The 27,038-nt window shown below is 43.5% G+C and overlaps 1 pseudogene; it reads left to right on the forward strand.

The window, feature by feature from the left end:
- The first annotated feature begins 135 nt into the window (after nucleotides 1-135).
- Nucleotides 136-24,020, forward strand: LOC138267120 (chromatin-remodeling ATPase INO80-like; annotated as a pseudogene).
- Nucleotides 24,021-27,038: the final 3,018 nt, after the last annotated feature.

The raw sequence follows: 27,038 nt of genomic DNA on the forward strand, positions 1-27,038 counted from the left end.
GTAAAGACATGTGAATGGTGTCAAGCATCAGGAGAACCCAGCTGACCAACTCCAGTAGAAACGGAGCGGGGTCCTACATCACCATGGAAGTCAGACAGTCTAGACTTTGGGAGCCTACCGGATGGACGGCATACTATGGTTATGATTGATGACTTCTCAAAGTACCCTGAGGTCGAAGTTCTCCCCTCTATCTCAGCCGAGGTAGTCATTCCCCGCATCGAGAAAATCATGGCCACTCATGGACTCATCGCAGAAATCAAAACAGACAATGGTCCACCCTTTCAGAGCCGAGAGTTAGCTGGGTATCTAGAGAGTGCTGGCGTCCGGCATAAGCGAATCACCCCCCGGTGGCCACAAGCTAATGGTGAAGTCAAACACTTTATGAGAACCTTGAACAAGATAATACGTATTGCACATGCTGGTGGGCAGCCGATTGAGCATGCAATATACTCTTTCCTGAGGAACTACCGTCAGACCCCTCACTCCATAACCAACAGAGCACCGGGCATGTGGTTTTTGGAAGAGCCATTGTTGACTCAATACCACACCACCAGTCCTGGGTTCCTAATTCCGTGGATCCAGGCAGGGTGAATGAACGGCATTTGGCCAACAACCGATATGCCAGCATTTGCAGAAGAGCGCAACCCTCAGACATCAAGGTGGGTGATCTAGTACTGCTCAAAGAGCTATCCCCGGGCAGTAAATTCCGCATGCCTTTTAACCCTGCCCCATGGCTAGTCGTGAAGCGGCATGGATCTTCAATAGTAGTTCGACGTGGCACGGATTCGGTGACTCGGAATGTGTAGCTGTTTAGAAGGTATTGCTCCTCTAATGCATCTCGTCCAGTGGAAATAGCGTCGGAGCCAGTGGGTGGTCAATCATCCGCGTACGAGGATGATGATGATAATGACATTCCTTGTCGCGAGGCAGTGGATGACAACCTGCCCGACGTTTTGCCAGAATGTACACCCACTGACAACGAGATAATCAGTGACAGCAGAGGAAGAGCTGAAAGCACCAGTTACTATCTGTGCAGTAATCCTGCTCCCTCAGTGAGGTTGCGTGACCATGTGACTGATAACTAGCTGTTAAAGATATCTGTAATTTGTGTAGTTCTGTGTTTTTGATTTTTGGGAGGAATGTAGTGTCGCGGAAGTGACGGAACTGGTCGTGGGGCACTACCATTAGAGAAAAGTAGGGAGGGGCGGTGATGGGTTCTTCACCGACAGCTCCCCCTCTGTTTCAGACCATCAGTAAACTTTGCCTCAGGTTATGTGACCAAGGATATATACTAAAGTGAGCGAGGGGACGGCGTAAGGTGACTACGCAAGGGGTACAAGGTCGTAAGTGTGGAGCACACCGAACGCTGCTCACTGGTGCTCAATATAAAACCCAGTACGGCATCAGTGTATTTATTCTGTTCCGTTTTGAGTGCTGGTTATCTCCGACACTAAAAGGCTCAGATTGAGTTTTTTAAAAAGAAGAAAGATGAGGGCAGGCTTCATTTGGGTAAAATTAACTTTTCAATGAGCAGAGTTCATGGAACTGTGCAGCAGATGTGACAGGGTTCCTGGCACAAAAGCAGCACAACGGTTCCAGACACAGGGAAAATAACTCCGATAATCTGCGCTGGAAAAGTGGGTCATCCTTGAGGTTTCTTGCATTCGCTCCCCGCATTTTCGGTGGTAAGCACAAGAGTCTTTATTCAAGTCCCTCTGGACATGATGACGATGAGAGTGACACTCTAGCAATGATCATCTTTTGTTTGGGTTAGTAAGCAAAACTGTTTTTTGGCCTTACCACTACTCAAAAAGTCCTCTTGGCAGCATTCTACAAGTGTAGAGAGTACAGAAATGTGTTTATCATGAACTTTGGATATTTGTGACAAAAACTACTAAAATATACAAAGATTGCTAAGTTCCCTGTTAGTTCGGCTTTTGCATCAAAATCAAAACTTTCACAATTGTTTTTCGTATGTGAATGTAATTTGTGTTTTGTTGCTTGCGAGGAAATTCTAAACAATGCTCTAGCATTCGGAATGCTTGTGAGTTACACAGTTACCTATGCAACATGGATTTAAACACAGTTCCAAAGGTCCTGTCAGAAAAAGCTTAGCAAGGTATGCACGTGCATGCAAGGCTTGCGAGTTATTGGCCACTTGAAACGCTAGAAAAAAACTGCATGAGAGCCTAAACTTGTAAAAGCAGCCAACTATGTGAACTATAGGTATAGCAATAATCGGTGACTCGGTGAGACCAACTTCACGCACTACTGCAGAAGACCAGGAGAAGGGCTAGTCCAGATGAACACATTGTTTTGCTCAGAGGGCCTGCTTAAATCTTAGGAGAGTGGCAATTTACGGGAGGGGGCAGGTAGTCACTGAAATTGCGTGTAACACATGAGATTTTATAGGTACTCCATTAAGTTTGAGTGCATCTTGCTGAAACTATAGTTTAGTTTCTTGAATCAAATATCCAAAAGCTTTCTGAAAATCATCAGCCCATGATGATGGCAAACATCCTGTAATATCTAATTGGTTTGTGGTTTCAAACCAGACAACCCTACAGCCTAAAAGATAATTGTTTCTGTACCTCAATCCTCTTCTACCACAACTGACTTTGGTGTAGAAATGGAACATGAATTAATACAGACAGTGCATTTACTCTTTTGTGCTGTGGAAACTCTTAAATTCCAGTAAAGGGGTGAGGCGCTGCTATTCCTGTGGCTGGGTTCTGATGGACAAGACACTTGACTTTAGGGATGTTGTGCATTGCATTTTTGTAGCAAATGCATTAAAGAAAAGAAATCAGAGCTTTTTCCAGCAACTGCAAAGTCCATTGGATCTGTTAGGTACTTTTGAAGGACGCTCATCACTCCAGGGCTCTCTGTGGTTGGTAAAATGTGAGGAGTCCTGGAGCAGTGGGTTTTCACCCATTAAACAACATGAGGTGTAGGTATCAGGTGTTTTTATCATAAGGGAAAAGTAGCATTACTGACAATCCACAGAGGCAAATATTTAGAAATTCCGCCCAGTGCTCTAGGTGTGTTCTTTCGCTGCAGTACACAAAGTAGGGAAACAACTGTAGTTTCACTGTCTACATTGCTCTTCATGAACTCTGGGATGATCACAAGTTACTGTGGTGAATCTAGTGCTTCCCAGTTCCAAAGGTTGCTCCCCTCAAATTCCCTGGTGCAGGGGTGAGTGCTGATTTGGGTGTGTGATTCTCTGAGTAGGTGTGTGAATGTTGAGGTTCATACTCTTCCTGCATGCTCTACCCAGAAAACACCCTGTTCTCCCAGACTACAAATGCTTCCAATCATGGTCCATCCGTTGGACCACAGTGAATGGGCACTCAACGCCTCGTTACGGCGATGGATGGGTCTGTTGATGGTGGTCTTCTAGTTTGGAAATGCTATTATTACCGTTGACTCCCTTACTGATCTTCTTCATATTGTTGCTTCTCCATTGCTTGACCCCCCTCAAAATATATTTTGCAGTTCTCTGTGTTCTTATGCATCCACTGCACCAAACATGTCTTTCTCGGATCCTGCAATCTTTGCTAAAGCATGTTCTGAACTGCTCCACTACCCTTCACTGTATCACTTTCCTTCTCCTTACACTCCCATTTGTCATTTCTATTACTCCTACACCCGAGGTTGAGGGTGCATCTTTATCCAGTTCCGTATGGGGTGTCTGATTAGCCTCTCTTACAGTCCAGAAAGGTAGCACTTTAGCTTTCCTCCCTGCAGCCATGAAGGAACTTCCAGGTCATCGCTATCATATTGTTTCCTTCACTGATCATTTCTGGAATCATCTGTCCCTCTAGGTGGCTTACTGCAGCATTTTGGGGAATACTCCTATTGCGTACCTCTTTAAAGCATGCATATAATTGTATTCCATTTTTAAATAAGGTGACCCCATGATTCTCAAGAGTTATAGTCCATTCTCACTTTTTAGTGAAATGGAAATGTAGCTCTTGGAGATCGTGCTTCAAGGCTTTCTATTGCTGAGTATTTATAATGTTATCATTGATATCCCGCAGGTATCATCTCTAACCTAGTTACATTGAATAAGGGTTTTGCCTATATTATTATAATATTAAATATGCAGGGGTAGGCTATGCTAATGTAAGCCTTCCTTGACCGCAGAGAGATTGGAAGCATTGTTTGCTGTGGTACAGAAGGCAAAAAGACCAGACCCTCCCCCGTTAATCAGATGGTGTAAGGAAACAGGCTTCTTGCATGTTTCCCCCAATTTTTGCCCCCATTTGGATTAGTAGCTGTTGTTTTCTGGACTCTGAGAGTGCACTGAGGCCTGCTAACCAGACCTCAGTGCTCTAACTCCTTACAAAGTGTATGTTGAATTGGCTATCCCCAATTCTCAAGTACTGATATACTTATAAGTCCCTAGTGTATGATACCTAGGGTACCAAAGGGCATTTAAGGCAGAGTTCGACCAGGGCTACAGCACTGATTGTGCCACCCTGTGTGTGACAGAGTACAAAATGGCTCCCAGCCTGCCACTGCAGACTTGAAGAGCAGTGGCCACACTGTTAGTAAGACTTTCCCATTCAAACTAATGGCAAAGCCACCACTTCCCTTAACAATATATGTATGTCTCCCCTAAGGAAGGCCTATGGAGCCCTAAGGCAAGGAGCTATAAATTGTTAAGTAAAAGTTTTTTTATGTATGTCTTAGCAGCAACCCCTCTAAATTGTCGTTTTGTTGTGGCATGGCTAGTAGCCCCTTTGACTAACACAGGGTTACTGGCTATCCCCTTAGCCCGGCTAACTTCTGAATGGAACTACCTAGCTGGGTACTGTAAGGTATCAAATTAACTGTGACATTAAACCTGACGTGATGCCCATGTCGAATATTGTCCCTGTTAAAGAAATGCAACTTTTTGAAAGTTGCCACTCTCTAATCCAGTTTGTCCAGTGGTCTCACATGATCACTGGCCATCAGTCAGCATTCTGCCCACAATAGGAGTAGTGTGAATGACTCCCAGGCTTAGGAACAATAGCAACCTGCTGCAGGGTGCGGTGTTACCTCTCCTTCACAGGAAGCCACTTAGGGTGTTAGCGCACAAGGCAAGTTTCAAAGCCAAAAGCTTCTAACAGCTGAGGAAGGGTGGAGACATCTTGGGAGTAGGCAGGGTGGTGCACTCTGGGATTGTCAAATGCTACACATTGCTGGAAAGTTATCACCAAGAGGAAGGGGACCTTGTAGTCCATTGGCTAGTGACTGCATCATACCCTCAGGTCACTTTCTGGAAACAAATATGGCACCCCTGGCACTCTGAACCTCGGATCACATCAGAATGGAACAAGCACCAAAAATGGACTGTTCCGTTTACTCCTGGACCTCACAAAGAGAAGCCGCATCTTCTGGTGAACTGCACTTGCTGCACCTCGGGCTAGCGAAACGAGGACTGTGCTTATGTCTTCTGGCTTGGGAAAAGTCATGCCCTGGGCTGAAGCAGTTATTCAAAGAGTCAGTTGGCTGACCTGCTGGAACCAGCTCAAGGGAGAAAAGAGCTGAAGTAGCACAAATTGGCAAGTCAGTAGCCACTTTGGAAGAATCCCCCCTGACCGCCTCTGGGTGCCCCATGAGACTGATCCTCAGTGGCCAAAGTTACACCCAAGTCAGCCGGAACAGGCAGTGTCATCAAAATCCAGATTTGTCACCCAAGGGTAACACCAGCTTCCACCAAAGGATACCACTGGGACCACTGTATATAGAGATTAGTAGCCCATAGCTTGCCTTCTATTGGCTCAAAGAGGACTTTAGGGACTCGAACGTCTGTGGCCAAAGTTCCCCCACCTGACCTGTGGACCAATGAATAACCACTGAGACACCACCATTGGCAGCACAGCACCTGGATCATCCTTGAGCATCTTTATGTCCTGTATCCTCAGCATCAGGACCACTCCATTGATGTCTTTGGTGGTCATGCTGTAAAGTTTGGAACTGAACTGGAAAACACCCTGGTAGCCAGGTTAGTGTCCAAGTCAATTCCATTGGCCCCTCAGATCTTCTCTCTGTCATATTTGATTGCCCAAGACGGGCCCGAAGTAGCCAAACTAAGTTTTACAAACTTTTCAAAAGTTTACAAACTTTAAATTGAACAATTCTTTGTGGTTGAATAAAAAGTTGCTAAACTGTTAAAAATCTGTACTTCCCAAACCCTCTGGTAAATTTTGGCCATCTTGGACTCTAAAAATTCATAAAAATATAATATCTATTTATATTAGTGTTGTGTTTCTTTCATGTTTTGTGGCTTTTTTTATTTCATTGTTTGGTACTGTTAAATGCTTTACACTAAGTTCCTGTGTGCAAGCCTTGCTGCTTAAAGCCATAGCTACTCAGGGTTGAGCTTAAGTTTGTTCAAAGAAGTCTGACTAGACCCAAGACAGTTTTTGCAAGTGTATTCCACTGTAAGGCTGCACAGCCACACCATATAATATACTCAATTCCTCACACAGGGGTGCCCCAGGGATGCCTTTTGGCTCCCTTTTATTTTAATGTTTTTATTAATGACCTATGAGACTACTTACTTAAGATGAAGGTAGGTTGGCCTATGATTGACAATGAGCCAGTGCTGTATCTTTTCTGTGCCCATGACAAGGAATTGCACAAGGCACGAACAGAAAATGCCTTGCATAGATTTTTCTTTGAGGGTTACTGTAGCCATAAACATGTGTCACAAATGTTTCCGAAGGCAAAGTAATGAGTGTTGTTATAGTCAAAAGAGCTCATTATGCTCATTTAAGGCAGAGTGGAATTCCTGGGTTATTTGTCTATTTAGGCCTGTGCTTTAGTGACAAAGGGATTTCCCTTTCTCAGATAAAACATGTTGATACAATTGAGACTTTTGGCTTGTTTTAACCGCTCTAAAATGAGATTTGTTCTGTTTATCAGCCCTGCTGAGGCATTCAGGCAAATACATCTGCTATTGTTCTATATGCTCAGAACTTCATTTAACCCCAGGTTTGCATTCTAATGATGCATTTTTAAGGAACAATTGTAGTGTTTAATCTATACCTCAACGAAAGTACCCATGGATGTTGCTGGGTGTTCAGGATCCAACAGACATTGCTGATATTCAACTGTTGTTGCTGTGGGTGCAATGCTTGGCTAATATAGCTACCAAAGTATATCAAGTACTGTACTAGTCGACATCAAAAAAGACACCCATCACCAACTGAACAGCCATGAAATAACTGAAGAGATCTGCTGCATACAGCTGGCCAGCGGTGGACTCTAATTTAGGCCACCTATTACGTTCTAATTAGCTACATACTATGTCTGCTTTTTGACATCTCACAATGACAATCAGATATTGGATGATACCAACAAAGTCCATCCCACCTGTTCTTGCCAGCATTTCTCCCTCCACAAATGCCTGCTAAATTCCATAAAGTGTAAGCAAAATGTCTCAGAATTGACAAAACACCATAAAGGTACCTAAAGAGCACTTCAAAACTGCCAGCTTACTGAAAAGCAAACTGCACATCTACTTCTCATACCTCTTCATCCACCACTCTGCTAAGCACTGCAGCCCATAACGCCATAACTGCGTATCCGTGGTCCTCACACACAACATGAGAACATTTCCCACACAGGATCAAAAAGAAATACAAAATCCTTCTAACCATACATCCTGCACAGTGCAGCATGATGCCCATGTAGGCATGTGCTTCAGTGCCTCACACGGGGGCAGTAGGTGCCGTAAACACGTTGCAGTACAATACAATACAACTATCACGGCAGAATATTTTAAAAGCAGAAAAGGCTACCTATCTCCCCCGAGTATCCCATACAAAGGAGGCTCTGATATCACTTCTTACATGCTTTTGGTCAGATTCCCCATTTGTGTGGTCAGAGATCTAAAACGGAGGTTTGAGGATCAAAATAAATGTAAATCAATCAACTGCATTTTGCCAGTTTCTTGGGTCCAGTCTTTTTGCACTACAAAGTGGCACACAGGCCCTGATTCTGAGTTGCACACTGCTGTGACCATTGTAAAAATGCATGCTGTTTTAACATCACCAGCCAGCATCATTGCCCAACTACCATACAATTACGAGTAAAACAGTGCTTCAGTCGCAATATTAAAGTGTGTCTGGTATATCTTATAATCAATACAGTTCAATTCACTCCCCCTAACCTGGACATCTACCTTATAAAACCTCTCTTAGTCTAACTTGTCTTCATGGAACCTGATAGTCTATAGCAATATCACTTAGATCCTGGAACGTCGTGGTGTACTTAAGCATTGGACAAGTGACATAGAGATCATTGCGCCCCTAGGAGCTCACTCCTGTACATCCATAGTGGTGTGGCGCGGTCAGTGCCATGGAGGTGCAAAGATAGTATATAGCCCGGGACCGTCTATCCAGCAAGGAGGTCACTCTCGTATGCCCATAGTGGTGTGGCGAGGTCAGTGCCATGGAGGTGCAAAGATAGTATATAGCCCGGGATCCTCTATCCAGGAAGGAATTTGCTCCCGTACACCCATAATGGTGTGACAAAGTTGGTGCCGTGGAGGTGTAAAGATAGTGTACACACCAGTATTCTCTATCCAGCAAGGGATGGGCAGAGTGAAATAAATGCCTAACTTTTGCTCCACCTAATTTGTAATCAGGGCCCAAGTTGAGAAATATATCTGGGCCTGATAACATGTTCATATATGAGGTTGCATCAATGGACATTCTTCTTTTGGCATTCCCCCTAAGCAGCTTTACACCTTCTTGGGGAGTAGATGAATCCTATCTGTTTTATTTTGGTCATCAGCACCTAAAAATAATGAAATGCTTGTTCTTTTATCTGCCTCTTGTGTGATAAAACACGAAGGAAGTGGCTGAGAGTACTTATGTTGGAGTCTGACAGAGAATGGAAAGAAACACGCCTTGTGCAAGTGCAGACAGGATAGGAAGATTTATTTTTGTGTTGTAGATTTTATGCTGAAATCTTGGCAGAAATGGAAAGTAGGTGTCTATTACATGTAATGCCCTAGTTTGGTTTCTCGCCCCGAGCCCCTCACGCCTTCCCGAACGTTCCGACAGGCAGCAGAACCCTACCTCAGTCACTTACCGTTAATCTGGATAATCCTTAGGTGGATCCCAGCTCACGACAGAAAAAAAATCAAGAAGTAGAAATAGTAAGGCTGTAAACCCTCTCACCCTATAGGGTACTGAAAAACATAGGTCACCCATAATCATTCCTGAAACTACCAAGCATAAAACAAGGCGAGCAGAGACACTGTTATGACTGTGACAAAGATGTCATGGTCTAAGGATAATGGAGACTAGGGGTAAGCAACAAGAGAATGATCTCTGCGTGCTATATCCTCATCACATTCATCACTAGAGGAATAACAAAGCTCCTATAGGCCGAAAGTAAATTATGACAAATACATCACTGCTAAATGCTGGAATTCTTCAATAATGATCAATGAAACGTAAAACGAATGTCAAACGCATTCATAGAAAACTGTTAAATCAAGTTATTCCAAAAATACTGATTTCGAAACATTTTGCCCAAAATGATCACTATCCAAACGAAAACCTTGATAACAATAATCACTCATAAAGGTGTTTAGGACAGACATGCCTACCCTTCAAATCTCATTCAAAGAAGTGCCATTCAGTTCAGCCTATGAACCCCTGTCGGCCTACCCAAAAATGTGTCAGGAACTTTATGAAATGGTTTCCATTATCCATCTACTCAATGAAATATCTGAAGCCCTATTACCTTGTCCAGTACCTCCAAAAGTGATGAATACATTGTCAGACCTCCTAAAGGTTTTGGCTCTTTTTGCTTCCAAACATTGCAATATATGATCATCCTGAGAAAGGAAAATGGGAAGAAAAATCTCCTGTTCTCTATGTGCTACAGAAGTCATTTTAGGAATACATTCAGGGTGAGGTCTTAACACAATGCATGCCACAAGTACTGAACAAGCATTTGCAATGTAATGGGTCTTGTGTTTGCTTGAATTAGAGATAGAGATTTTAGCTGTAAATTCCTAGCTGGGCCTTTCTTATCTCATAAATTGAAAATGAAAAGTAAAACAGTTGACAGAAGCAAGTCAGTTGAGAGCACCACGGCTGCCATGAGCGTTAGCACAAAAGTTATTGGCTCCCTGCATTATTGTCTAGAAAGGATCACTGAGGACGCATGACGTAGTGTGATGGGCAACAAAAATGTTCACTTAGTGAAATCGCCTGGGAGGGAACTCAGCACACAAAGGCCGGACAGTTCACAAAATGCACCAATAAAAATGAAGCTTTTAAGACAAGCACAATAAAGAGTGAGTAGCATGAGTGGACATGTTTAAAAGCTCACAGAGAGATTACAGCAGGCCAGAGCGCTTGCGCGCTTGACCCTGAAAAAGAAGTGGGGAGACTAACCAAGTTAGGCAGCATACAAGTGACATCATGGTGCATGTCATCACAATGTGACATCACAGCATGATCACAGCATGACAGGAAGTGACATCACAACCCATGACCGCACAGAAACTGACATGACAAGAAGTGACATCACATCTTACCACTTCACACACGATTTGCAGGTCTTTCATGGGTACATTTGAGTGAAATATGAGATTTAACAAATAGGATTTTGCATTTGGGTTGTGACAAAAAAGTGCCACAACCCAACACAAAATGTGGGCTTCAATTTATATATATATATTTTTTAAACTCTGCCACAAATAAGGAAAAATATAGCACTATTGGCTGCAATGTTGGCTGCAAAGTCTGCATTTTCAAATATTTCATGGGGTTAAGGCACCTGCTGCGCAGATCTTTGTGTGCCCAGTAAATCCAGCTTAACAATAATAATGGTAAGATAACCTTGGAGGGTAACACATTTGCTGGAGAGACCTGTGTTTTCTCTCGTCGCAGTTTTGAATGAAAGTAGCATAGAGGGTTAAAGTGTCTCTTGCAAAGCACAACATGCAGATGACAGATTTTTGTTTTATGTAGCTATGTAAGCGAATTGCGGCTTTTAACAAAGAGATCCTTTTGTTACTTGCAGTTCATAAATTGTAATCCTCCTAACATAGCACATGTGACTCCTAATAAAGGACATGTGACACCTACACCTTGTAACCCTCTATGTCTTACATAACACATTTTGTACATTTATTTAAACATTTATAGGATTTATTCTCAATTTATTTTATGGATGTGTGATGTAAAGCGCTTTCACAGTAGTGCTGTAAAAGAAATAAACAAAATAGTGGTACTTAAATTGTTAGTTGTGTAAAGACTGGAACCGACCAACACATCTGGCATTCTTACAGTGCACACATTTCTCAGATAGGGGGATTGAACAACCTAAAAAGCATACCCTTCAAGTACTTGCGAAGTGATAACAACAAACTGTGTGCCTTTGTTTCTCTTCCTTTGCATTGGCATCTAGGTGGGAGGCTCAGATAGCTCCTAGTCAGAATAGTGAAACAAAAGGAGGTGGCCCTTAAATTCGACCTTTGTTATGGGCCCAGTTGGTGTCTAAAATATGAAAGCCTCCTTGCCACTTTCATGTTGCTGCTCGAAACAAAAGCAGACAACATGCAGGTGCTGCTGAATGTGTCCCACTGTCTAAAAATTACACCAGGACAAGTTCAGCATATTTCAGTGGGGCCCACTTCCTGCAAGGTGTACGCCGTCCACCCTGTGAAAATACCCATGAGTGTCCCCGACTTGTGCCCTGGGTGCCTGTATGATAGAGAGATATGCTGGTGTGAGAAACATGTGTGTGTTTGCGAGAGAGCGCGGCAAGAGAGTTCTGTGTGTACCTGCGTTTGGAAAGATACATCTCATGTGCTCTTAATTCAATAGTTTAGCTTTTAAATATGGCAACACATTTTATTATGCAGTCCATACTTTCCAGGTTGGGACTCGAAATTAAACCAAAAATAAACGAGAGAGAGGTCTCTGCCAGCACTTATCTTGCATTTTAATTACACCCACCACGTGTTTATCACATTGAGATCATCAGACACCAGTTAAGCAAACCCTGTTTTCCTGGAACCAGCAAGAGAAATATTTAAGTTAGGGTGTTCAGTTTTGGGACATGTGCAAGCAGCTGTGGCTGGCGACTCCCGACAATAAGAAGGGGTGGGGCGGCGGACGCGGGAGGTGTAAATAAAAATTCATTAAAAACAAAAACACTTACTTACTCTGCCGCACGCCGCTCCTCTGTCCCTTTTAATTCCAGGCTGCAGACTGCAGGCACAAGCTCCCAGCCTGCCTTGCGGCCAATCCTGACACTGCTCAAAGCAGTGCCAGGATTGGCTGGGAGTCTGTGCAGGCTCTCTCCAGCCCTGCAACTGTGTTGCCAGGCTGGAGAAAGCCTACTGCACATGTATGTTTGGCCAGCCCGAGACGGCAGGCCAAACATACATGCGCAGTGAGGGGGAGTGCTGAGCACTCCCCCTCGCTGCTCGTCACCCCCTGGCTTCGGCCCTTTAAAAGAAAAAGCTAATAAACAAAGTTTATCAGCTTTTTTTTTAAAGGTTTGTCAGCTGCCGGTGCTGGTGGTGGGGGCCCTAATGGAGGAGCCGTCCCTGGAAACACAGCATCTTGGAAATAGCTAACACTTTTAGGGAATGTAAGTTTAAGTAATACTTGTGAATTTTAAATAGATACTAAATAGCTGACATAAATTACCTAAACGTTTTTTGCTGTCATTATTCAAGAATCGATGTGTTTTTGCCATACAACTAAGGACATTAAAAAGGGCCATGTAGGGACCAGTTTAAATGTCCGTTTTAAAGTATTGCTGAGTATAACCGGACCACTTAAAACCTGACTTCACCTGAAAGTATTGTCATAAATCGGGAGCACATGTGATATGCTCTACCTAAAGAGAGGCTAGGAGGTCCACAGAGCCATACCGAAAGTTTTTTTCACATTTTAAGGCCGTGTAGCAAAAGTAGCGAAGTGAGTCAGAGCTTTTTGAGCAAATCTTCTGATCTAACAAGCATAATAATCGAAAAAATACCGCTCACTGCAAACCTGTATGAACCAGCAATGCATTCACAAACTTTGGGAAAGCGGAGGGAGCCACATTTGAAACCTCTTAGACGTAGAGCGACAGTGTTTTTCGTGGCCCAGATGCATTATGCTATTTGGGGTCTTTGTAAAATTTCAACATTTTTTTCAAAATTGAAGCACTATGCTATGATTTTTAACTGTGGATACATGCATTCCGCTGTTCCACAAAGATGGTCAACTTTGTGAGACCACCAACTCAGCTTCATGTTTTAAACCTCACAGAAGCAGGAACTTATTGCCAAGGAGAAAAGTCCAATAATTGCAAAGGAAGTTTCTGGAGAGCAGTGCACATTGCTGAGGCTAACTGTGATGACGCAATGCAAATATCTGGGGCCTTTCTTGAACGCTGCCTCTTTCTCATTTCATCATAGGGAGAGGTGGGATCTGTGAGTCTAGATGATGACACCCTGCCCTGTGATGAGATGTGAGCAGGAGGTGTGCATCTTCGCTAACTGACACGTAGGGCCTGATTACAACTTTGGAGGAGGTGTTAATCCGTCCCAAAAGTGACAGGTATACCACCAGCCGTATTACGAGTCAATTATATCCTGTGGAACTCGTAATACGGCTGGTGGTATATCCGTCACATTTGGGACGGATTAACACCTCCTCCAAAGTTGTAATCAGGCCCCTAGTCTGGAGAAGCACAGGGCTTAAGCATAACACACCCGGGCTAAGTTCACTTGGTGAGGCTGCACCATCTCACAGTGGGTATAGCCGTGAAGCAAGGTAAGCCGACCAAGAAATGTGACAGCAGGCACATGCACACTAGCACGTGTCTGCAAAAATGCGCCTGATGGCTTCAATGATTGACAATGCTGCTAGCATTTCGGGAAGTATATAACTAATAATACAATAAAAGGCAGCAGTAAATCAGAAGGGGCGGAGCACCTGAGCTCAATGAAAAGAACCGCCACTGTTTGCAAGTAAAGCCAAGGATACCTTTCGGAGTTGGCAATTTGCTTCAGAGAGTCCTTACAATTTTGGGTGATATCCAACTGATCTATTTCCACATTCAAATGGCTAACTCTGGCCTTACAAATGCTCACTACTCCCAATTCACACATTAAATTCATTTATCATCCACCAAGCAATAATAAAGCATTTATTGAGGAATACGTTTATCTCGCAAACAACCAATCAACACAAAGTGATCTTTCTGGGAGACTTTACTCTTCAATGGTTCACCGTAGAAGACTCTGCATTCAACCAGTTTGTCTTCTTTCTTTCCAGAAATTATCTGATCTAACACAACCTAAAACCAACCCAAAAACATATGGCAACCATTTGACATAATTATGTTTAAATGTGTTTATTGGTACACATCCAAAGGCCGGTCAGCATGGTAAACATAGTGGTGTGTATTGAAAGAAGAACAGGAAACAAGGCCCCACTTCCCAACTGGGCCTCAGTTTTCCCTGACCCTCCAAAAAGTCCCTGCTACACCACTCTCCATCGTTCACAGTGCCCAATGGTTTCATGTCCCAGTACAAAGTGGCCTGTCAATAAATGTTGCATATGTCCTATGCACCTACTGCCGCTTATAGGGATCAATAAGCAGGACTATTTAGTGGTGTCTATAGTGATGAGGTGAAGTACCCTTAGATATCTGGGGCACGTGAGTCTCTATATTCTTGTTTGAGAAAGTTAATTTATGGCCTTCACGTTCTGTAAAAGGAAGCCTCTTTTGCCTCAAGTGTTGCTGAAATCTTCATCCAGAGTAGAGTCCAAAGATGGTGTTGTCATGCCCCACAGTCCGGAACTGTGTCACTACTCCACAGTACTGAGATGGCCTGTCTAGCTACAGCTAGTGTCACAGCCATTGCTCTCCCTTGCAGGAATGCAAGTGCATTGGGTAGTCCCAGTGGAATGTAGGCAGGGGAACAGGGGATGTCCGTGTAGAATATTGTGTTGATGCCGCTGAACACTGCTGAACAATATGGAAGTAGCTTTGTGCAGTTCCATAAGAGATATGTGAGAGTGCCAGACGAGCCACATCCTCTCCAGCACTTCGGAGCCTTATTCCGATACGAAGTGTGGACCCAGGCAGGCGTGCAGTACTAGTAGTGTGTGACTTTGATCATGGCTTCCCTTCCATCAGCAATGTTTGCAGTTGCACGTGTGGTGGAAAATGTCCCCCACTCCATGTCTGTAAATGTGTGTTTTAAGTCTTTCCCGATATCTTCTGCGGAGTCGTTTGTGATTGTGGGGTCGCTTTCAAGAATAGTTTGCATAGGCCAGAGACCAAGTGCTTATCATCTGATTTGGTGAGTATCAACTTCTTAAAACAAACCCCTCGAGCAATCATTGCATCACAGAGAGTATGCCCTGTGTTGGTGGTAGGGAGAGCACTTTCATAAAGTATCATATTTTTGTTAGTAGGGTCATCTTAACCGCCACTATATTACCTATGTATGAAAGCCCAGCCGCATCTGCCAATTCTGCAATTCACTGTGGGCTAGGTGAAGGAGCTCAGAGTAGTTCTGTCCTCTGTACACTCAATTGTTAAGAAAAGTTTAATGTCCAAGTAGGTGATATGTTGGTTTGCCCATTAAAAAGGTCTTTGCCTTTGGAAAGCAATCTGTTTCTCCTCAGAAATATTGAGGGCCATGACCTGTGATTTTTGTTTGTTTGTCTTAACCCCCAATACAGACTGAAGGAGTCAAATTCATGGAGTAGGGCTGGAAATGTGGTTAGCGGGTTCGTAAGTGTCAAAAGGATGTTGTCTGTGCAGCGTGCTTTCTTATGTTCTGTGAGGCCAAATGTGGCCCCTGTGATGTGGGGATTTCTACATATTTCCTTGGCTAGGGGTTCCATATAAAGAGCAAAGAGGAGGGGATACAGGTAGCAGCCCTGTTGTGTTCTCCTCTGCATAGCAGAGGCGGTACCATTGACACAAACCTGGGCATCAGGGTTTTTGTAGCCACTGAACACCCACCTCTGGAACTTTGGGGCCCACTCCGCTTCTTTTAAGTGCCTCCTGTCGAAAGGATTACTGACCTCTACTGAATGCTTTCTCAGTGTTGATTGTTAAGAGAAAGGCTGGTATTTTGGCGCAGGAGATTTTGTCCATGATATGAACAATACATTTTGTGTTATCAGGGTAGACCTCTCTGTTGCTTTGCGCTGAGTTTATAAACTAGTAATTTACCTGCTTTGTATCCCCTAATATAATATCTATGCTTGGTGCGCAATAATGCATATTCCGCTGCATCCCAATCTAATGTTTTGGAGCTATTGCCTCTCTGTCGTAAACTGGTGCCAAACCTTCTGCAAATATGAACTCTTAAATCGGGTCTCAAGGTTGCTCACCATTTCTTCCGGCTTCCTAATCTCTGCCCTTCTGTCTGTGTTGATTTTAACTCTAAGGGCTATAAGTTCCCCCTGTACGATCACCTTATGGGCATCCCAAAGCAAAGCAATTTGAGAGACCGACCCTTTGTTCTCCAACATGTAGGAAACGATACAGCTGCCAACAGAGTCTGTAATCTCTGACTGTCTCAAGAAGTTACCATTCAGTCACCAGTGTCTTTGCTGGGGAGGTCCGTGTAAGTCTTGTAGGATGAGCAATATGGAAGTGTGATTGGACAGGGAGATGACCCTTTGTGAACCTGTTGTACCCAGGGGACGAGCGGTGTTGTGCCCAGGTAGCAGTCCAATCTGCCATATGTCTGATGTGACACTGAGAAAACTAGTCAAGATCGGTGTCCATTACCATATTAAAGTTCACCTCTATAAGTATCACCATGTCTGGGGTTGACAGAATCTGGGATATTGCTTTGCGGAGAAAGCCTTCTTGAGTAACGTTCAGGGCGTATATGTGGCAGAGAGTGATTGCGTGAGTGGCATTATGTGTACCACCCTCAGCCTGCCTGGGATGTCAGCTACAATGGAGAGCATTTTGCCTCTGAATTCATTGGCCAATAAAACAGCCAACCCTCTCATCCTAGCTAGGCCAGCGGAAAAGACCTATCATGTACACCAGCGTGAATAAAGCCGGTTCTAGTCCCTTTTAAGCAGGTGTATTTCTTGCAGGTGCGTTTCCTGCAGTAACCATATGTCACATTCGGAATCTTTAAGCATGTGCAGCACAGAGCTGCGTTTTGCTGGGGCATTAAGGTCCCTAGTGTTTAGGATGAGGATTCGCACTACTGGGAGTGGAAAAGGCCGCTCGACATCTCTGATAAGGAGTTAGAAAGCTGTTGTAGGTAGTTAGGGCTGCAAGGTCTCAGGCAAATATGTCTTGGGAGTGGTAACGTTGTGCAATGGTGGTCTTCCCCAGTATACCCAGTAACGTAACAACTAAAATTTAAAAACCTTCACTCCCCCCAGCTGGAGTACTCCATGCAGATTGTGGGTCTGAAATATTCCCCTCAGGTCCCTGGTCCACCTTACCAGTCATTAGTGTGCACCTGATACTCCTCTACCCCCCATGACCTGTAGAGGTGCATCCCCACTACTTCATACCCTTCTTTGGCAGTGGATACCACGATGTTGATCATGCTCTCATTGTCCGATCTCTGGATCGTCAGACTGTAGCTTGCTCAAAATCGCTTGCCGTTCTCTCTCCTTCTCATCCTCTAATGGTTTTGTTGTTGATTCCCCCCATGACACTGTAGTGGAGTGGTTCCCAACATTTTGACTTTTATGGAACCCCACTTTATCATTACTGGAACCCAGGGACCCCAGCTGAATCATTATTGAAATCTAGAGACCTCCATTGAATCATTACTGGAAGCTGGGGACCCCAGCCTCAACATTGTTGATGATTTGAACCACAAAACATACAGAAAAAATACAGAAAAAAGCATTCCACCAAACACATGCGCAAACAATAACACATCTTATTTAATTTGCAAACAAATAAAATAAAAAAATAAAGGATTTCATAATAATGGGAAGGTTAGAACTTTTCTAAATTCAATTGAAGACACACATTGTCTATACCAGGGGTTTCTGACCTGTGGTCCGGGGACCCCTGGGGGTCTGTGAAGCCTCCTCAGGGGGTCCACGACTGCTCAGAAAATTAAATAATATTAACAGGTTTATATAAATAAAGTGGCCCAATGTACAAATGAAAATGTTTAAATGAACTGTAAATGTCAAGGAATTTGCAAGTGGAGGCTAAAAGTTAAATTAGTTTCCTCAGATTGATTAACGGGAGCAGTGCAGGTGCATCAAACAGAATACAGTATGGACGATGTGTGGCTTCAATTAAACTAAGAAAAGCTCCAGCTTTCCTATTAAAGTTATTATTTTTAAAAACATTTATATTTGTTAAATTAAATAAAATGTGTTATCATTTGTGTATGTTTGCTGAATGTTTGTTTATGTATTTTTGTGTATTGTTTTCCACTTCAAATCATCAACAATGTTTAGGCCAGGGTCCCCGACATCCAGCTGGAGTCCTTGGATTCCAATAATGATTCAGTGGGGGTCCCCAGGTTCCAATAATAATAAAGTGGGGCTCCACAGAAGTCAAAAGGTTGGGAACCACTGGTCCATACTATATTCTGTTTGATGCACCTGCATTGCTCCTACAAATCACTCTGAGGATACTAATTTAATTTTCAGCCTCCAATTTCGGCTACTTTATTTATATACACCTTATTAAACGGTTAATATTAGTTAATTTTATAAGCAGTCACGGACCCCGAGGCAGCTTCGCAGGCCCCAGAATTCTCAGGACAACAGGTTGGGAACCACTGCTCTAGTCCATTTACCAGCTCATCTAGATGGGCATTCTGCCCTAGGTGGGGTGTCTGATTGAAATGCTGGGTCTGTGAGCTCTGGGAGGGTGAGGATTGCTGCAAAAGCAGTTGAAAGGGATATGGTCAATGGTACTTCACTGATTTACTCTGAAGGAAGTTGATAAAATGCGTTAGTTTCTGAAGGTGCTGTAGGGTGCTTGGTACCAGATCTTGGTAGAGGAACACTATAGTGTGCTCAAATTGAACGGTGTTCATGTGTTCAGCGGCGTCCCTTATAGCTGCCTTCTGGCAAAAGTAATGCAGGCAGGTCAGGATATCTGGTGGGGCACTGCCTGGACTTGTGGCTCTGTTCCCTCTGTAGGTTCTGTTCAGCTGTATGTTTGCTATTGCAAGCTCAGATAGGAACTGGTGAAATAGGTGTTTCACATATGGCTCAATGTCTTTGGTCTCCTCCCCCTCGAGGGATGCCATGGATGTTTAATCTTCTGGATCTATTTTCCAGGTCCTCCAGGTGTGCCTGCAGTATAGGTTTTCAATCTCGCAGGTCAACCAGTTGCTGTCTACAGGTGTCTAGTTACTCCTCCCTCCAGAGTGGAAATCCTTTGTCTCAGGATCCCCATGTCCTGTCACATTTTCTTTATGTATTTTGCGACTTCTAGATGGAGTAGTGTTATATACTGAAGAAGTTAATCAAAGAGGACCTTCATAAAGGCTCTGGTTAGCAAGGGTTTAGCTTTTGTCGGTGAGGCTCTGTATGGTGAGGGCTCTCTGCTCTCATCTTTTTGGCACTCACCTCATGGTGTGTCGGCTTTCTTCGATGCAGCCATGGTGAGCATGTCTCTTAAGGATAAGTGTCTGCATGATTTGTGGGCGGACATATCTGTGGGTCAGGTTGGGAGGGTTTGTTTGTGGAGATCACCTCTCTTCAGTTGCGGAAACCTGTCTCACCTCTAATGTGTTGGACCAAAGAAGGACCAGCTACCACCACAATGGTCTATAGACAATGCCAAGGATGAAGAGGTGCAAGGTTAGCAGTTCACTGCATGCAAAAATCAGGTTTCACACTGGGTTCACCAGCTAGGCTTACTAGTTAGAAGGGGAGGCTCAGTCTTCTCACTGGTCTCCCAACAGCTGGTGGCCAGTCTTTCCCATCTCAGATCGGAGACAGAGGCTGGTGCAAGCCTCATCGGGGCACACCTCCTCCTCCCCCCCCCGAGTCAGACCCCTCTGAATACAGATGCTTGCTCAGGTGTCCCTGTAATGCTCAAGCCGCACTCTCCTGGCTTGCTTCACTAGGCTGCTGTCTGAGGGTGAAGGCCTCTCATGGTCTAGTCATAGTGTTGTGGCACCAGTGCCTTCTAGGGTTGGCAGGGGTCAGTCCAAATGGGGTGACAGGGGCACTGTTTCCTCCTTCCAGAGCTGGCCCCTTGGGATACAGGCGGCAGACTGCCGTCCTCAGCTGCATAGGCCTCTGCACCTACTGCATCTGGCAGGCTCAAGCCGCCTCCCTGATGGCACTTCCTGCTGTCAGAGTGCGTCCTGGGTGCTGTACTGGTGAACATGATGCCACAGCGCTTGATGGTAGGAAATCAACTCAATCTTCCCTCAGCAACAGAGCTTCCCAGTCATGGTCTGCTCACCACAAGGTGGTAAGGAACATTCAGCTGAGGTATAAAATGAACTCTGTTGGGGCCGCTCGGCGAGTGCAATGAGTACAGCTGGTGCTAGTGTATCTCACCCTCTCACGGATGCAGTTCTGGCAGTCGGGCAGGTTAACTGGGAGCCACTACATGGAGCGGAGATGGAGCACGCCTACTCTTTCTCCATCTTGGCCACACACCCATTTGACATAATTAGGAGGGAAGATTTACTTACAGCAATTATGAAGGCCAACCCTTCAGACCACTTTGTGGATCCTACCTTAGGTAACAGTGTCAAACAAATTTAACATACATGCCCCCCTACTGGACAAAATTGGTGAATCTCTCTCAGCTAAGGAACATTTCCTGACTATCTCAATATTGGACAACTCCCTGCACTCCTTTAAAAAATGCTCTGCAAATGCAAATGACCTCAACAATTTTCACCCTATCTACCTGTCTTTCTTTGCAAAAAATCATCAAAAGATGTTTAGCAGAGCGGCTCACCCAATAGATAAAAAACAGCCTCATAGATTAATACCAATCTGCTTTCAATCAGGGCTGTAACACTGAAACAGCACTGCTACCGGTGGTTGATTATGCTCTTCGAGTCCTGGACTCTCGCAACTTCTGCCTCCCGATTCTTCAAAATTTATGAGTAGCCTTCAACATAGTGAATCAAGTTGCACTCCCTGTCACTCCCAAATACTAAATGGGCATTTATTGGGTGGTCCTAGACTTGATTAAAGTTTTCCTGAAGAACAATACAGCCCATTGCATTCTTCAGGTTTGATACCTTTACATAACCAAGCTTCTCCACTTGCAGAAATGCAACCGCATGTTGCTATGTACATAAATGTAATAATATTTGAGAAAAACAAATACTGCCCCTTGCCATCCTTGCCAAGACTTCTAAAAATTGTGAGAGAAATGCATACTGGGCTACATTTGGTGCACATACTGTAGCAAAGGTAATCTGGGGGCATTGAAATTGCCCTATAGAATTCAATAGTGACCTTCCTTATCTGCTCTAATTTCTGGGATTCTCAGTGGGAAACTGCATTTAAAAAAAATAGCAACTCGCCATTGTTTGGTAGTGGTTGAGGAGGGATATGTAGCCGAATATAATCTGTGTCTCATAGTCTCCTGATCTTTCTTCAGTAAGTCGGTTTCCTGCAAACACTACAAGATGTCCAGCTGCCTGTTTTTGAGGTTTTTCCATAGTACCCCTCTCTAGGTTGAGGTCTTCGGACCTTTGATAATCAGAGTAGTCATAGTAATCGTGGATCTGCCACATGGGGGATGAGTGTTTGCAGATGCTTGTTTTCAATTAGAGCGTGGTACCTCACGTAGTCATTTAAGTGCTTATGGGCTGTCTCCCTTCTCCTTATGTTCCCAAAAAAATTCCCAAACCAAGAACATGAAACAAGACAGAAGTAATGCCATTCCCTCGCAACTTAAAAGGACGCCGAGCACAATTGCAACTCGACATCACCTGGAATCCAGAGACAATGGTCCTCCTCCTCCTCTCTAACCAGCAAAGTCCCGGACTGAGATTTAGTCTTGCACCAGTTCAAGAGTCTATGCCAATAAAAGCAAAATTAGATTACCCTCCTTAATTTGTGCGTCGCTTGCAGCACTTCTGCACTTTATGGTGCCAATATTCTTTGATTCTCATGATTAATTTAATGAGTGGTTTTCCAAAGAGATTGAGAGCCATACTGAGAGCAAATCTGCCACTGATGAAAATCAGCTGTCTTGTTTACACATGACTTTCACGTTGAGATGGCTCAAGAAGGATATTGAAAATGAACCGTTGGATATGATTGAAATTTTGATGTACTGTAATTTGATGAGTCAACAAAAGATGATATACCAAGCTCTGAGAAACACGATCTTCATTGAGCACTTGCTGCAGTCCTCGATGAGCACCACCCAACAAGAACAGAATACCACAAGCAGCCTCATGGACATTTTAGAAAGGTGTGCAATCATTCTGACGTATTTGAGCAGCAAGAGACCTGGTCTCCACTACACATTTCACTGAGTCCGTACCGGATTTCAAAGTTTATGTACCGGAGTGGACAGATCGAAGTGTCAACTGTTCTCGAAACAAGTGGGTACGGGTTATCCTTTCACCATTTGCACCAGAGCATATTCAAAATTTCCTTTTTCACTGGCACGATACTCAAGAAGAAAGGTGCTTCTTTTTTTCTGCAGTTTATTGACGTCTTCCCAGCAGAAATAACACACTTCATACTTCAGGCACATTTGGTAAGATTGTTAATTCTTTTCCTGTCTCTGAAAGCCTCCTTCAGGCTTCATCATCTGCTTTCCTGGGCAGAGCAAGAGAAGGAAAAAGGCCAACCCAGGTCTTGAAATCTGAAGAAAAAGGATTTACGACTGTCCATCGACTGGCCACTGTCCTTTCCAGATCATCAGAGTTGTGCTGTCTTCCAGGATCTGGTGTTTAGTCATTTTTGTAAAGCAATGTTTGGCCATTTGTATCATGCAATACATCAGCGAAAGTCTGCATACCCCAGAGTACACTATTCCTGAGTCACTGAGCTGCCATCATTTGTGTTTCATGGCACACACTGATCACCAGTGCGCTGCTGGATTTCTCCTGCAATGATTGGAGCATAGAATATGAGCACAAGGCAAAGAAAGATGGAGGACATCTGGTTGCAAAGCAGTGTGTCATGTATGGATTACCTGAACTATCAGTTGATTGGTCTAACAGGAGTTTTCACTTTTTTCCAGAAGGCTCTGGAGGATTGTTGGCTCTCAGACCTCAGATTGTCTGGTCTTTCATCAGGATACCAGACAAGGAGAGCCTCATCACCGACAGTGGTAATCCCTATGCCCTTTACTGGCTGCTGTCCTGGCTGAATACTCAATGCTATAGAGTTCTTATATACTTGCAGATGATGTGAATGATTGACTTGCTGGAGGAGTACATGGTTTACAGAACTCACACATATATGTACTTGGATGGCTTATCAAAGATTTCTGAGATAAGAGACATGGTGACTAATTTTCAGAGCACAACTCACATCTTTGTGTTTCTGCTGAGCACAAGAGCTGGTGGTCTGGGTATTAGCCCCACTGCTGCAGATACAGTTATATTCTACAATAGTGACTGGATTCCAACAGTAGTCCAGCAGGCTATGGACCGAGCTCATTGGTTAGGTCAAACAAAACAGGTCACAGTGTATTGTCTGATATGTAAGGACACCATTGAGGAGTGTATTTTGCAGAGAGCAAAGAAGAAAAGTAAGATCCAGCGGATGGTGATTGCAGGCGGGGATTTCAAAAGAGATGCCCTGAAACCAAAAGAGGTGGTCAGTCTTCTGTTGGATGATAAGGAGCACCAGGATGAGTAGTGGCATTGGGAAGAGACAAATTGCATTAAAGAATGTAAATGTAAGAGGGGCAGATATGCAGAGAAGAGGAAAGAAGAGGAGTTGGATAGCATGAGAAGAAAAGAGGGCTTGAACCTGATGATTCAATTTCTTCCCTCTGATGATAAATCAAACTTGACTGCAGATGGAGATGACTGGCAATTCCTGCATCCTGTACCACCTCCCCTTACTTAAACATCCCTCCCTGTCCAAACAGTTAACCAAAAAACAAAAAAGGAAGAGAATGATGAAGTGAGAATCTTCCTCTAGCAGTGTCTGCATGCACTTTGTATGCTAAGGTTCAGTGCCGCTGTTGATCCCCTGGGCCACACTGAGCGGAGGTACTCCCCTTGGATGGCTCTATCCATGTATGGCCATCTTCTTCGCAGCCCATGACGTGGAATTGTTTCTGCTCCTTCTCAAAAGTCAGATGGAAAGGACAGATCCATCTGTATCTTTTGCCTCACAGTTTCCTTGTGATTGGCCTGAAATTTAGTAGGCACTGATGAGTGGCTTGAGAAATGTCTTGACAGATGATGCAAGTATGAGGAAGATATTGCCATTGTTACATGCTTTCTTCAATACTGCTTCTTTCTATTTGCAGTAGTGAAACTTGGCTAATATGTTTCTCGGTTTCTGTGAGGGCTAAGATCTTCTGGGACCTAATGCTATGAAGTTCCAACACCTGTTGTACATCTCCCAGGAGGGAGGAAAACATGCCAACTACAAAAGCTTCCAGTTTGGAGCCTTCATCGTCTTCCCCAGCCCTTCATATTTGCAGGTATTCCCAGAGGGAACTGACCTCAAGGTTTTCAGTTTTGGTGTGCACATTCTTTAGTTGCTGATCCATGGCCTCACTGTGAGAGTCACTTGCTTGTGCAATTTCTAGCTACTCCTCCTTGGCTTCTACGTCCAGCAGCCTCTGTCCCACCAAGTCCACATCAGATCTGAGTTCCTGGAGTTCTGGGCAAAGGTCAGTTCTCAGTTCAGCTAGGCTCTTCTCTATATCCACCTTAAGGACATCCCTGAGCTTGGGTTTGAAAGCATGTAGACTTTCCATGAGCTCAATCTTTATGAAGGACATTGTGGGAGACTGCATCTCTGCAACTTGTGTAGCGGTCTTGATATCCATGTGTTTCCACCAAGTCAGATTATGGCCTTGATTTGTCCAAATAGATCAGGAGAGTGCCATAGAATTCAGATGGGATATATGAGGTCACAACTAGTGCACCACAGCGGTGCAAGTTATACTTATGTCAATTACGTATAAATGTGGAATTTCAGTCTGTTTTTTGGCTTTCAAATGGTAGTGCATTTTCTGTGACTTTCTAAGTTTTTTTAACGTAAGCTAAAATCTTACTACCTTCCTCACGTATATCTCTTAATTTTTCAGTGAAATTATACGTTTTTTATTATTGTAAGGTTATTTCTTATTATGATACGATGCAGGGTCTTTCTCTGTGTGAGGTGGTGACCTGCACTCAACTCTCCTGCAGGAGGTCAATCCCTTATTATCAGTTGACCATCACTGCCCCTCAACCCACATTCTTCCTTTTTTTTTTTTATTGTTTTCCCAATCCCTGCTTGAGTCCCACAGGATCACAACGCCCCCCCAAAATGTTTTTTTAATTTTGATTCTAGCAGTTGGTAGCCTCCCTCTGAGCCCCCACACAAGGTCCTGGGGGTCATGGTACCCCTAGCATGCCCCCTTAGACTCTATTGTTTTGTTCTGTACAGGACACAGAGATCCAGTCTAGGAGTCCTGTAATGCCAGCTGCAACATTTTTGTTCAGGTTTTGGCCAGCCACTCACAGTGTGAGCTCCTTTGGGAGCATTTAGTTCCAGTGGCAGCAAGATGACCAAAAAGGAAAAAAGTCTCCTCAGCCATTTGTAAAGTTTTATTTTTTTAATTTGCTGTCTCGCAGAGTAGCCAAGGGACTCCCATGTGACCAACTGTCAAAATATCAATATATTTTGAAACTTGTTTTCTCAAAAACTACTGAACAGATTTACATCAAATCACCAAAAAGCACACTTTCTGAGTAAAGATCGAATTTCTGCAAACTTTGGGGTAATTCTGTTCAGCCTTTTTTTCTGTTTTGTTGTATAATTTATCCCATCGGAAATGCATCCAAATAAGCCCTCCCCTTCTTCTTGGTCCCTGCTTAACGAATCATCCCAAACCTTACCAGGAAGGAGCATAGGTGGATTAACATTTTTTTTTCCTTTTTTTTTTTTTGAGGATTCATTAACAGCACCAAAGTTATTAGCAAAACAAAAACCTTCTTCTTATGCAAAGTCTGACTCACATATGACTGCACAGTGGCTACTGCCACTGTGTAATATATATATTTTTTCCATTCTAGATATCCTTTTCCGTGAGTTTCGTACAATAGATTAATTAGAGCAACAAACACTGAATACACATCTGCTATACATAATTGTTTTTGAGTTATGAATTAGGTTTAATGGAAGTTGATAATCTCGTCTCTTGCTTATTATTATAAAGGGAACAGTCTTGTATAATGAAGATAAGGAAAAGGATACCAGAGACTTTTTTCTGCTATTCCTTATTCCAAAAGGTTCAACAATGACCAGACAGTGTTATATAAACTAAGTATGATGGGTTAGAGTGGAGCTTCGTTCCATAAGACTGTGACTAGCCAGTATGAATTGTATCCATTACTTCTACTGAAGGCTAATGGGAGGGTTATTTAGACTTCACTTGCTGGGCTTACTACCCTGCCTGCCAACCCAGACAAGAATAACAGACAGCATGAAACTCAAGCTAGGCCCTTCCTTTGGTGCAAAGATTAGTCGAGTTAGCCAAAGAGGTGATGGTGGAATTAGACATTTCGAAATAAAGTTAGCTTTATGCATTAACAAATATGTTGTAATATTTTTTACTGTTCACAGTTCTCGTAAACACTGCAACTACCCTTCTGTTCATTTTTATCTTGGTTTCTTTTCAGAAGGTGTGTACTAGGTTAGGTTTTTGATTTTAAAATAAATCTTTTAAATATATCAATTGTTTCCTATTGTTCTTGAGTGGGCCTTTCTATTGTGAAAGAGGGTTTACGTTCCACTAATCATCCGTGTGATACGTCACAGAATTGATCATTACCTGACATACATCTCACTGAAATACTGCTCAGTGGGTTATGTGATGCAGCTGGCTTTTTGTCTTGTGTTGGCACATTGACAACGTTCTTA

This window comes from Pleurodeles waltl, chromosome 12, assembly GCF_031143425.1.
Source record: "Pleurodeles waltl isolate 20211129_DDA chromosome 12, aPleWal1.hap1.20221129, whole genome shotgun sequence".
Classification (NCBI taxonomy): Eukaryota; Metazoa; Chordata; class Amphibia; order Caudata; family Salamandridae; genus Pleurodeles; species Pleurodeles waltl.